The sequence below is a fragment of the Nerophis ophidion genome, linkage group LG12 (genome assembly GCF_033978795.1).
Source record: "Nerophis ophidion isolate RoL-2023_Sa linkage group LG12, RoL_Noph_v1.0, whole genome shotgun sequence".
In the NCBI taxonomy this organism is placed as follows: Eukaryota; Metazoa; Chordata; class Actinopteri; order Syngnathiformes; family Syngnathidae; genus Nerophis; species Nerophis ophidion.
The window spans coordinates 37,569,879-37,584,042 of NC_084622.1; the positions used below are offsets into that span (position 1 = coordinate 37,569,879).

The window sequence follows — 14,164 nt, forward strand, 5'->3', positions numbered from 1 at the left end:
GGAGAGCTGGAACAACAAAAAGGAGTCCATGGTGTGAGTGGACAAAACGCAGCAGCGACACACACACACACACACACACACTGCGGTATACACAACTCCAACCCCTTGTCTGTATCCCTTTGAGTGTGTGCGTGCACATATAGATGTACTTACCTACATCTTGCTGTATTGTATTGGCTTTTGATCTGCTCTGGTTGTGTAGTGGGTGCTTGTGTGCAATATGCATCCCTTTAATAAAGCTAATCTATTTTAATCTCACCTGCCACTGTTACTCTGCGGTGATTAATGCAATCCTAAATGAGTGAAGACACAGAGAAATGCATGTGGGAGAGGAGGGGGCTGTGTGTGTGTGTGTGTGTGTGTGTGTGTGTGTGTGTGATCCCATTAATGTGGGTTTGTTCGTGCTTCGAGCAGGTCCCCCCCCCCGCCCGCCCCTTCCTACCCCTTTGCTGTGTTGCAGCTATTTTGCGGGGGTCTGTAAGGTCACCCACCGGTGTCCTTGGTAATGTTTCCTCCTGGCAATCAGCACCATGGACAGCAGCACCCATCACCTCCCACCACAAGCAGACATCTATCTACCCCCAATCACCGAGGCTCCTGCTGCTCGCCTCCGCTCCACTTTCATTCCGGCTGATCTAAAGGAATTGGATAGGTAAGAGCCGGCTGCCTATTACGCTTCACTCTTGATTTACTTCTGCAATCCCTGATCTTTAACACTGACAGAAAGGAAGCCGCGGGCAGCCACGTCTATTAATAAAAGCTCTAATAGAGAAGCCCTCACGGATACGTGTCTCTCTTTAATGACGACAGGTCAACAGAGCCGACTAAAACCCAAGAGCAGGAAGATGTGGAAAGTCGTGATTGAACACTTGTTACTGGGCTGAGACCCTTTGAAAGCAGTTATAGAGGATTGGACAGATGAGAGATAAGAGAATGCTATGCAGAGTGAGTTAGGCGGAGAGAGAAGGAGATGGGGGGAGTCAGGAAAGAGCGAGACAGAGAGAGAGAAAGAAAGAGAGAGAGAGGGTGCAGATAGCGGGTGGGGAAAACCGCCTCTGAAAGGGATGATGTCAGTCTCTGCAGCTGAGCCCCGGTCCCCAATTCGATAGGACGAAGACTCTCTCAGGCTGGCGGGCACTAGAGCAGACATACGAGGGAGCCAGACAAACATATGAGGGTCTGCTGGATGAATGGACAGCAGGTATGTATATCATTATTACGCATCTCAGACTTCATTCATTAGTACCTTTTGTTTTATTGTGTGTTTGTTACTAAGCTTTATTAGGCTGACACTATCTCATTTATCATTACAGAACGTGTGACTTTGTGTGTTTTGTTTATCATTGGCAGGCTGGTGAAAAAGGGAGCACAGAAGGAAAGCAATGCCCTCTGGATGCCGCTGGTCAGACAGGTGACATGTACGGTGAGTCATCCTGGCATTATACACTCAGGATGTACATGCCATTGTTCAAAGGCACACACACACACTAGAAGATAGGTGTCTGTGTGTGTGTGTGTGAGGTCACATTCAACAGGCGCTGACATTGACAGAAAGGTGCAGTGAGTCAACTTGAACGGGGTCAGCCACACACACACACACACACACACACACACACACACACATACACACACACAAACACATAATTAATATCAATTTTGCGGTACATGACATTTGAGAAGATAACTTGTGAGGGAGGGGAGGGGGAAGAAAGAGAGGCCAGACAATTGAGCGGCAAGTCTGCAGGCCAACAGGTGTAATTCACACAGTGAGTCACTTTTCATGCATGGTTACTTTGTGAATAATTTGCATGATTGCAATGCCAAATCAGGAGAGAAACATAACGCCAAACTGTACAACTAAAATAAGACAAATTGTCACTTATCTTTAACTATTGTGGGGACTTAGATCAGTGGTTCTCAAATGGGGGTACGTGTACCCTTAGGGGTACTTGGAGGTATGCCAAGGGGTACGTGAGATTTTTTTTTAAATATTCTAAAAATAGCAACAATTCAATAAACCTTCATAAGTATATTTATTGAATAATTCTTCAACAAAATATGAATGTAAGTTCATGAACTGTGAAAAAAAATACAACAATGTAATATTCATTGTTGACAGCTAGATTTTTTGTGGACATGTTCCATAAATATTGATGTTAAAGATTTCTTTTTTTGTGAAGAAATGTTTAGAATTAAGTTCATGAATCCAGATGGATCTCTATTACAATCCCCAAAGAGGGCACTTTAAGTTGATGATTACTTCTATGTGTAGAAATCTTTTTATAGTCGAATCACTTGTTTATTTTTCAACAAGTTTTTAGTTATTTTTATTTATTTTTTCCCAAATAGTTTAAGAAAGACCACCACAAATGAGCAATATTTTGCACTGTTATACAATTTAATAAATCAGAAACTGATGACATAGTGCAGTATTTTATTTCTTCATCTCTTTTTTCAACCAAAAATGCTTTGCTCTGATTAGGGGGTACTTGAATTAAAAAATTTTTCACGGGGGGGGGGTATATCACTGAAAAAAGGTTGAGAACCACTGACTTAGCCCATCATAGCCCTTATATGCATTTTTTCCATCCGTCCATTTCTACTGCTTGTCCGAATGCTGGGGCCTATCCCAGCTGCATTCGGGCCACCTCATCGCAGGGCCAAACACAGATTAACAGACAACATCCACACACTAGGGCCAATTTAGTGTTGCCAATCAAACTATCCCCAGGTGCATGTCTTTGGAGGTGGGAGGAAGCCCCAGGGAGAACATGCAAACTCCACACAGAAAGACCCAGAGCGCACATATTAAATGTGCATTAAACATGTGCAATATAGAAAACTTTAAGTGGGTGCATCTAATATTAAAATATATTCTGCCTTCATATAATATCACAAGGATTCAAAGTTGGTATAATGGTATATTGTCTGGATCAGTGGTTCTCAAATGGGGGCACGCGTACCCCTGGGGGTACTTGAAGGTATGCCAAGGGGTACGTAAGATTTTTTTAAAATAGCAACAATTCAAAAATCCTTTATAAATATATTTATTGAAATAATACTTCCAACAAAATATGAATGTAAGTTTATAAACTGTGAAAAAAAAATACAACAATGCAATATTCAGTGTTGATAGCTAGATTTTTTGTGGACATGTTCCATGAATAAAGATTTCTTTTTTTGTGGAGAAATTTTTAGAATTAAGTTCATGAATCCGGATGGATCTCTATTACAATCCCCAAAGAGGACACTTTAAGTTGATGATTACTTCTATGTGTAGAAATCTTTATTTATAATTGAATCACTTCTTTATTTATCAAAAAGTTTTTAGTTAATTGTACATCTTTTTTTCCAAATAGTTCAAGAAAGACCACTAAAAATGAGCAATATTTCGCACTGTTATACAATTTAATGAATCAGAAACTGATGACATTGTGCTGTATTTTATTTCTTTATCTCTTTTTTTCAACCAAAAATGCTTTGCTCTGGTGAGGGGGTACTTGAGTTAAAAAAATGTTCACAGGGGGTACATCACTGAAAAAAGCTCTAGATACATTTTGCATGTTTCAGTATCAATGCGTTACGTGTTTGTACGCATGCGCAGTCCAAACACACGCCAGACACAAAATGTATTTATTTATTCGCAATTAGGGATAAATATTCACCTTTGTTATCGTGTTATTTATCTCCGTAGAATAACTCCACTTCTTGTTGCCGGTACACATCAAATCAGATCAATGCGCGCATTAACAGAATAGTCCCCTGAATACCGCACTCACGAATATTATAACCAGATGCATTAACAAAATAGTCCCCCTCAGACAGTTATATTACAACCAGATGCAAAAAATAGCTGTTTAAGGCACGGCCACTAGAAAACGAAGCGCTGTGGGTAGAAATTTAAACCAAACTTTCGGTCCAGATTTACAGGCTACGAAAGTAGGTATAAGATTTAAATGAAATACAAAAATACATACATGAAGGAGTGCACACGGAGTGGTGTGGAACATACAGGGAGAGAAGTCCAGGAGAATCGAAATGAACAAACACGGCAAAAGTGCTAACGAGCCAACTAATTACTGACGGACAGGAGAAGCGACTTCAAGCTCCGCCCAGCACTGGAATGGGAGGACCCTAAGGAGGAAGCAGAACAAAACATAAACTCTACAAAATAAGATGAAATATACGCCTAACAAAAGTTAGCAGGGACAGATCATAACACAACGGTTAATTTAATCAGCATTTAATTGTTTTCCTAATCAATACATGCTAATGATTAGTCAAGTACGTTGATCAAAGATGTATATTTCATTGCTCAAGTAAACCACAGCACAAATCTCTTAAATATTCAACTTGTTTCATCACATATTATTTATGAATTGCAGGGCAATCAAGGAAAAAAAAATATATATCCAGTAATAGTTATCCCCATTTACTTCAATATATATATTTCCTATATACCATGTATACATTTTTCATAATCCAAATGTATTTAGGTCTTTTATATACACATGTTTTTTACTTTTCCTGAACACTGCACACGCTACATAGTGTCAGTTTGTCAACTCCTATTTGCTTATTGGCGTTTTATTATTTCGCACACAGGAAGTGGACAAAATGTGAATGAGAAAATATAAGCAAACGGTCAAAATGCAATATGGAGGTATAGGATCAAATAGCAGTAGTCTTACCTGCTGGGGACAAAGGCATGGATTAGTCTTTTTAAGTCTGATTAGGACATTAAATCTTCTGATTTTAGCAATGTTTGTAGGTGGTAAAAAGCTGTTGATGTTATTGAATAATGTGGCTGTTAAAGTTTAATTCGGAGTTCATTACGACCCCAGATGTTGTTATTCATACTTGATCTATTTACGATTCCAATTACTTCACAACAAATATTACACTTGCAAATATATTTTAGGGAAAATATTGCATAATTTGTGTGTTTGCCATAAAAAAAACATACAAAGTTTTGTATAGCAAAAGGGGGCAAAGAACTACAAAAGGAAACCTTTAAACTTTACCATGAATTGAATAACGTGGACTTAAACAAGTTGAAAAACATATTTGGGTGTTACTATTTAGTGGTCAATTGTACGGAAGATGTACTGTATTGTGCTATCTACTAGTAAAAGTCTCAATCAATCAATCAATCAATCAATCAATCAATCAATCAATCAATCAAACCATAAAACAATAATACAATCTATAATCGACGGATAGATTTGAAGTTCACAGTCAATATGAGAGACAAGACCACATTTGTGTTTTGTTTTTTAGGATTCCAAAGAAGACAAGCGGTAGAAAATGAATGGATGGAAGATGATTAAAGAATAAAAAAAAAATGCTTGGCAGATGCGGCTAATGGGAGTCACCGTTGTGTCCTTCAAAACCTCTAAAACAACTTCAAAAACTACCAGCAATGTTTTATATACACACTTGGAAATATATTTTAGGAAAATATTGCCTATTTTGTGTGTTTGCCATAAAAAAGCCATACACAGTTTTCTATAGCAAAAGGGGGCAACGAACTACGAAAGGAAACCTTTAAACTTGACCATGAATTGATTAAAATGGACTTAAACAAGTTGAAAAACATATTTGGGTGTTACTATTTAGTGGTCAATTGTACGGAAGATGTACTGTATTGTGCAATCTACTGGTAAAAGTCTCAATCAAACCATAAAACAATAACACAACCTATAATCGACGGATAGATTTGAAGTTCACAGTCAATATGAGAGACAAGACCACATTTGTGTTTTGTTTTTTTAGGATTCCAAAGAAGACAAGCGGTAGGAAATGGATGGATGGAAGGGGATTAAAGAATTAAAAAAAAATGCTTGGCAGATGCGGCTAATGGGATTCACCGTTGTGTCCTTCAAAGCCTCTAAAACGACTTCAAAAACTACCAGCAATGTTTTATATACACACTTGGAATCACATTTTATGGAAAATATTGCCTATTTTGTGTGTTTGCCATAAGAAAGCCATATAAAGTTTTCTATAGCAAAAGGGGGCAACGAACTACAAAAGGAAACCTTTAAACTTTACCATGAATTGATTAAAATGGACTTAAACAAGTTGAAAAACATATTTGGGTGTTACTATTTAGTGGTCAATTGTACGGAAGATGTACTGTATTGTGCAATCTACTGCTAAAAGTCTCAATCAAATCATAAAACAATAACACAGCCTATAATCGACGGATAGATTTGAAGTTCACAGTCAATATGAGAGACAAGACCACATTTATGTTTTGTTTTTTTAGGATTCCAAAGAAGACAAGCGGTAGAAAATGAATGGATGGAAGATGATTAAAGAATAAAAAAAAAATGTTTGGCAGATGCGGCTAATAGGAGTCACCGTTGTGTCCTTCAAAGCCTGTAAAACGACTTCAAAAACTACCAGCAATGTTTTATATACACACTTGGAATCATATTTTAGGGAAAATATTGCCTATTTTGTGTGTTTGCCATAAAAAAGTCATTCAAAGTTTTCTATGGCAAAAGGGGGCAAAGAACTACAAAAGGAAACCTTTAAACTTTACCATGAATTGATTAACGTGGACTTAAACAAGTTGAAAAACATATTTGGGTGTTACTATTTAGTGGTCAATTGTACGGAAGATGTACTGTATTGTGCAATCTACTGGTAAAAGTCTCAATCAATCAATCAATCAATCAATCAATCAATCAATCAATCAATCAATCAATCAATCAATCAATCAATCAAACCGTAAACCAATAATGGAATCTATAATCGACGGATAGATTTGAAGTTCACAGTCAATATGAGAGACAAGACCACATTTATGTTTTGTTTTTTTAGGATTCCAAAGAAGACAAGCGGTAGGAAATGGATGGATGGAAGGGGATTAAAGAATTAAAAAAAAAATGCTTGGCAGGCGCGGCTAATGATAGTCACCGTTGTGTCCTTCAAAGCCTCTAAAACAGTGGTTCGTAACCTGGGTTCGATCGAACCCTAGGGGTTCGGTGAGTCGGCCTCAGGGGTTCGGCGGAGGTTAAGACCCACCCGACTCATTGTGTAAATACAAACTTCTCCCTATTATGGATACCCCCAAACAATGTTCCCTCTTTGCAGGTGTGTAATTTGTTGTGAGTTCATGCACTGTGTTTGTTTTGTTCTTTGAACAAAGTGATGTTCATGCACGGTTCATTTTGTGCACCAGTAAAAAAACTTAACTTTATCTTGAATTAAAAAAAAAACATTTTATTTTTCACTAAAGAAGGGTTCGGGGAATGCCCAAATGAAAGTGGTGGGGTTCGATACCTCCAACAAGGTTAAAAACCACTGCGCTGAAACGACTTCAAAAACTACCAGCAATGTTTTATATACACACTTCAAGTAAATATATGATGAATTCTTAACAAAATGCAATATGTACAATATTTATTGTATTTTGATAATTTTATGCATTACCAACACTTATTTCCTCAGCGCATTTTTTCCCCGTTTCCATAGCAACGCACTTCCAACTTCAATCTCCTTTCCCTTACTCCTTTTATGCGTGTTGAACTCAAGGCAGGTGTTCAATCAATCAATCAATGTTTATTTATATAGCCCTAAATCACAAATGTCTCAAAGGACTGTACAAACCACTACGACTACAACATCCTCGGAAGAACCCACAAAAGGGCAAGGAAAACTCACACCCAGTGGGCAGGGAGAATTCACATCCAGTGGGACGCCAGTGACAATGCTGACTATGAGAAACCTTGGAGAGGACCTCAAATGTGGGCAACCCCCCCTCCCCCTCTAGGGGACCGAAAGCAATGGATGTCGAGCGGGTCTAACATGATACTGTGAAAGTTCAATCCATAGTGGCTCCAACACAGCCGCGAGAGTTCAGTTCAAAGCGGATCCAAGAAAGCAGCGAGAGTCCCGTCCACAGGAAACCATCCCAAGCGGAGTCGGATCAGCAGCGTAGAGATGTCCCCAACCGACACACGGGCGAGTGGTCCATCCTGGGTCCCGACGAGCGGTCCATCCTGGGTATCGACTCTGGACAGCCAGTACATCCATGGTCATCGGACCGGACCCCCTCCACAAGGGAGGGGGGGACATAGGAGAAAAAGAAAAGAAGCGGCAGATCAACTGGTCTAAAAAGGAGGTCTATTTAAAGGCTAGAGTATACAAATGAGTTTTAAGGTGAGACTTAAATGCTTCTACTGAGGTAGCATCTCGAACTGTTACCTGGAGGGCATTCCAGAGTACTGGAGCCCGAACGGAAAACGCTCTATAGCCCGCAGACTTTTTTTGGGCTCTAGGAATCACTAATAAGCCGGAGTCCTTTGAACGCAGATTTCTTGCCGGGACATATGGTACAATACAATCGGCAAGATAGGATGGAGCTAGACCGTGTAGTATTTTATACGTAAGTAGTAAAACCTTAAAGTCACATCTTAAGTGCACAGGAAGCCAGTGCAGGTGAGCCAGTACAGGCGTAATATGATCAAACTTTCTTGTTCTTGTCAAAAGTCTAGCAGCCGCATTTTGTACCAGCTGTAATCTTTTAATGCTAGACATGGGGAGACCCGAAAATAATACGTGACAGTAATCGAGACGAGACGTAACAAACGCATGGATAATGATCTCGGCGTCTTTAGTGGACAAAATGGAGCGAATTTTAGCGATATTGCGGAGATGAAAGAAGGCCGTTTCGAGCACCTCACTAAATGCAATGCTGAAATTGCCAAGAAAGCACGCGACTTGAGGAAACAAGGAAAAATTTAGGGAGCTCGGCGCGCCAACTGTAAAATCTACATGCAGCTGAATAGAGGTCCAGTAGCAAGAGTCCTAGTTGTCAATGACATCAAGGATCTGAACGGATATCAGAACTCCCAGCAACAACAACAACGATAATGGAGTCTGACGGAAAACAAACATTGACATTCGACTACAAAATAACCACGGTCCAAGGGATTACAGAACAAGAGGATCTTCACTCAAGTGCACATTCATCACATAGGACAACACAAATGATTTGAGAACAGGAAAGTATGGAACTGAAAACCATCAGCAGCATAGATTACAATAGTCCGGAATTAGACAAGGATATAGTTCCAGATACAAATGTTTTCTTTCACACCAAGAGTAATTGTATTTAATATATAGACGAACAATATAACGGAAACATTTAAATAGACAACAAACTGTTGATTATTTATTTACAGCAGAAGTTTGAATGCTAACTTCAACAATATGAAGCATTTTTTGGAACAATTAAACGCACCCTTCAAAATTATCACCATTTCAGAAACATTGATGGATGTTAAAATGAATGGATTTTTACGTAGAAAGATATGAACTAAATTAAACCAAATAAATCAACAAGAACGGAGGGGGAGTAGCCGTGTACGTGATGAAGAACCTAAACTACAAAGTGGTAAACAATGTCACTTGCTATTGATAATATCTTAGAATGTATCACTAGTGAAGTGAATTATATTTTTTTTGGGCTTTAGGAATCACTAATAAGCCGGAGTCTTTTGAACGCAGATTTCTTGCCGGGACATATGGTACAATACAATCGGCAAGATAGGATGGAGCTAGACCGTGTAGTATTTTATACGTAAGTAGTAAAACCTTAAAGTCACATCTTAAGTGCACAGGAAGCCAGTGCAGGTGAGCCAGTACAGGCGTAATTTGATCAAACTTTCTTGTTCTTGTCTAAAGTCTAACAGCCGCATTTTGTACCAACTGTAATCTTTTAATGCTAGACATGATGAGACCCGAAAATTACAACTAATATGCTCTTAATGACAATATGTCACATTTCCTGGCTCCTATGGCATTATCCACAAAATGCAACTGTGTGACATCAAATATTACCTTTCATGTTCCTCTGTGAGGCTGCAGCTTGCAGTGTGGTGTGGCTGCTGAAGGGCAACACGGTGACCACCTTTTCTTTCTCCCCATGACGACTTTAGCAGTGCGTCCTGACAAAGTATCGCAGGCGTCGTCGGAGTAACACACGTGTCTTTTTTTGGGGGGCTTTTGCAGCGACTAGCTATCTATTAGTGTAAAGTGGGTTTAATCAAACAGGTACCATCAGCTAATTGTCTCCCCGCTTTCTCTCATTTGGACTAAAAGTGACAAACGGTGGAGTCGATAAAAGCCCCATTGCCGCTTCGAGGCCGTGACTTCCTGCTGAGAGGCCGCTAATTAAAGTGTGCTTGACTTTCATGTTTTTTTTTTTTCTCCCTCTTCCATATTATCTTCCCTACGCTCGCTTTATTTTTATCCTCTGGTTTGTTTAGTGATTCCTTTTCATGCTTCTGATGGCCTACTTTCTTAAACTCCTGTGTCAGGTGCCCTAGTCTTAATGCCAGATAGACAGGAAGTGGATCTATGTCAGAGGGGGAGGTTTGATGTCTTGATTTCAAACCTTCTTCTCACCAGGGAGGGTGTTTACTTTGAATTATTCATATTTTTAACAAGGCATCAAAATGGATCTCTCTTTCTTCCCAATGCATCCCACACATTCCCAGCAGAGGCCACCTGCACGACCCCCCCCCCCCCGCCGCCATCACTGCTGACCAGCAGCCCGTCGCATAACGTCCCCCAGAGATAGGAGCACAGCACAGGAGGTGAGAGGTGAGATGGAAATACATTCTTTTGGGATGGAAGGGGAAGCAAAAGAGGCTGGACTGGGGAGGAAGACCAAGAGAGGCTGTCAGCGGCAGAGGGAGGAGAGCGCAGATGAGGAGAGACAGGGAAGGTGCCTCACAAATGGAGTGAGATGGGGAGAGAGGAGGCGCTATTTCAAGACGATACTTCCTGATAATGTCGCTCCACTTCAAAGTGCAAAGTGTTCCTGTCGTGCTCCTGCATGACTGGGTCTCTGGAGAATTTCCTCATAGATCACATGATAAAAGGATGCTTGACAGCGGTGTGTGTGTGTGTGTGTGTGTGTGTGTGTGTCTCAGTTGAACAAAATATACTCTGCTCGTGCTTTGTTTGAACACGCAGCTGCTGACCCGAGGATGGGAAAGATTCCCTGCATGGTGCAGCGTTACATCAAATACTGAACAATAACATTCCTCCAGAGCAACCATGTGTGTTGTTGTGAAAGAAAATACCATAAATACGCAACAGGGGAAAGGAATGTACCGTTAACGAGGGTTCCGTTATTGGTTTTTATTTGTATTGTTTTATGTTCCTTTGTTGTTCACTGTTCATTACTACTTGGCATGTCAACTGGAGCTGTCATTCGTTCATCTGTGTGATTAATATCATTATTCATTCATCACTTTTATGTTGACTAAAGGAAATCATTCACTTTTTCTCTCTTTGAGGCAAGGGTGTCCAAAGAGAGGCCACGGGCCGTTTGGGGCCTGCAGAATTTACATAAATATATATATTTCAAAAATCTCCTTATGATTGCGGGAACCCCTCATGAAACAGTTCTGTAGAGATGAAGTAGTCTTGTGATTTTTTTCCCACGCATACATATATTGCGCATTAATTGGGACACATATATATATATATATATATATATATATATATATATATACATATACATCTATATATATATATATATATGTATATATATATATATATATATATATATATATATATATATATATATATATATATATATGTATATATATATATATATATGTACATATATTTATATATATATATATATATATATATATATATATGTACATATATATATATGTATATATATATATATATATATATATATGTATATATATGTACATATATATATATACATATATATATATATATATATGTACATATATATATATATATATGTACATATATATATATATATATGTATGTATATATGTTCTATATGTTGTATATATATGTATATATATATGTATATATATATATATATATATATATATATATATATATATATATATATATATATATATATATACATATATATATACATATATATATATATATATATATATATATATATATATATATATATATATATATATATATATATATATATATATATATATATATATATATATGTAGGTGTGGGAAAAATCACAAGACTACTTCATCTCTACAGGACTGTTTCATGAGGGGTTCTCTCATTCATCAGGAGATTAAAATCTTGTAAAATCTTGTAAAATATTTTTAAAAATCTCCTGATGATTGAGGGAACCCCTCATGAAACAGTCCTGTAGAGATGAAGTAGTCTTGTGATTTTTCACACACCTACATATTGCGCTCTACCACGGTATCGAGCACTATTCTCTGGATAATCCAATCAAGACATATATATATATATATATATATATATATATATATATATATATATATATATATATATATATATATATATATATATATATATATATACAGAGCAAGTAATATATATATACACCTGGAGATGATAAGTGTCAATAAAGTACTTTCTCACTAAATGTAATTGCTTTTTTTCATTTTGACAGAAGAAAATATAAGTACTGCTTTAAATTGCATACTTTTTCAAATTTAAAATAGTATCTAATATTGCAACAGATATTACAGTATATCATCATACTTTCCAAACATGTTTTTGTCTTAGTAAAAATAAATAAAAAATACTTAACTTTACAGCAAACTACCCATCAAATTAATTAAAAAAATTGTATTTTACGTTGTTCTTTACAGCATATTACTGTAAATTGAAAAAAAAAAAACTACTCCTGTTTTTTGCATTAAAATCCTGTTGACTGAGCTTCCAGTTTTTGACTGTAAAATCTATGGTTGTTTTTAACCGAACATTATTATAAATGGAAAGATGGTACATTTGTTTTACGGTAGAAAAACTGGCAGCTAAATTGCCAGAATAAAATCAGAACTCGTTCTGTTTTTCCATTAACAATAAATACTCCGGCCCAGCTGCACCACTTCTTAGTATCAATCCATTTAAATAAAGTCCAATACAAATAAGGCAACAAGAGAAGTATCACACACTTCTCTTTTTTTACAGTAAATGTGTACATCAATTATATGATTTGCCTGAGAAGCTGGACAGGACAAAACAACCCAAAACAATATAATGTTGTAAAAAACAATGTATATTTAATAGTAAAATGTTGGCAACTAAGCTGCCAGCTTTTAATGTTAACCACCCCCCACCCCCCCCGTAAAATCTTGTAAAATATTTTTAAAAATTCAATATTTTGCAGTAACATTTTTCAAAAGTAAAGTTTCTACTGTAAAGTTTACTTAAAAGTATTTATATAATTAATTATGCAATACAGAGGCAAACTTATACATTATTCGCTGTAACAAGCGGCCGGCCTTCTGATGGCAGTCATAACTGCCAGCTGTGGCTACAAATGTAGCTTACCACAGTTATCATGTGAATGTGAGTGAATTAATGATGGGGTTTTCAAATCTCTCTGTAAAGCACTTTTAGTCTCGATAAAAGTGCTTCATAAATGTAATCCATTATTATTATTATTAATAATAATAATAATACATTTTATTTGGTATACAATTTATCATTATTATTATTATTATTATTATTAATAATAATAATTTAATACAAATGCAATTACAATTGTTGTCAAAATGTCATACAAGAACATTTATGAAATGTTTTACCTGAATGCACTTCGTTTATGTATTCCTAAATTATTTAAATTAAGAGGATAAAACTATAATTTACGGGGGATGTTTATTTTTGAAATAGGTAAAGTAAGAACGAATATAAAATACAAATGTATTTCAGTTTTAGGAGTTCAATGGTGGAACAAGCTCAGTGAGGAGTTGAAGACATGTCGTTCTTTAAGGTTTAAGAAAGCCTTGAAAATAGTAAAATTATAAAATATAGTAACAATTACTTTCATCCCATTGATTTTTTGGAGCGTTGATGTTTCAGGTAATCTAATTTTCAGTAAATGTATAGGCTGGGCAAATATAAGCCTTGGCTTCAGCCTGTTCCTTTTCAGTTATTCTTTTTCTTTTCTTTTTGTGTGTAAATGTGTATGATTGTTAAATATGTATAATCTGTACTCACACAAAATGGTTAATTATATGACCAAAATGAACTCATTTTATTCGTTCATTTGCTAAAAAACTTGCTATCAATTTAATTTTAAAGGCCTACTGAAATGAGATTTTTTATTTAAACGGTGATATCAGGTCCATTCTATGTGTC

At 36.8% G+C, this 14,164-nt stretch overlaps 1 long non-coding RNA gene across 1 annotated transcript; it reads left to right on the forward strand.

Moving 5' to 3' along the window:
* The first annotated feature begins 973 nt into the window (after window positions 1-973).
* LOC133563820 (uncharacterized) lies at window positions 974-11,381 on the forward strand. The gene is made up of 3 exons (XR_009809125.1): window positions 974-1,201; window positions 1,351-1,423; window positions 10,515-11,381. It is a non-coding gene; the product is annotated as an uncharacterized LOC133563820 (long non-coding RNA).
* Window positions 11,382-14,164: the final 2,783 nt, after the last annotated feature.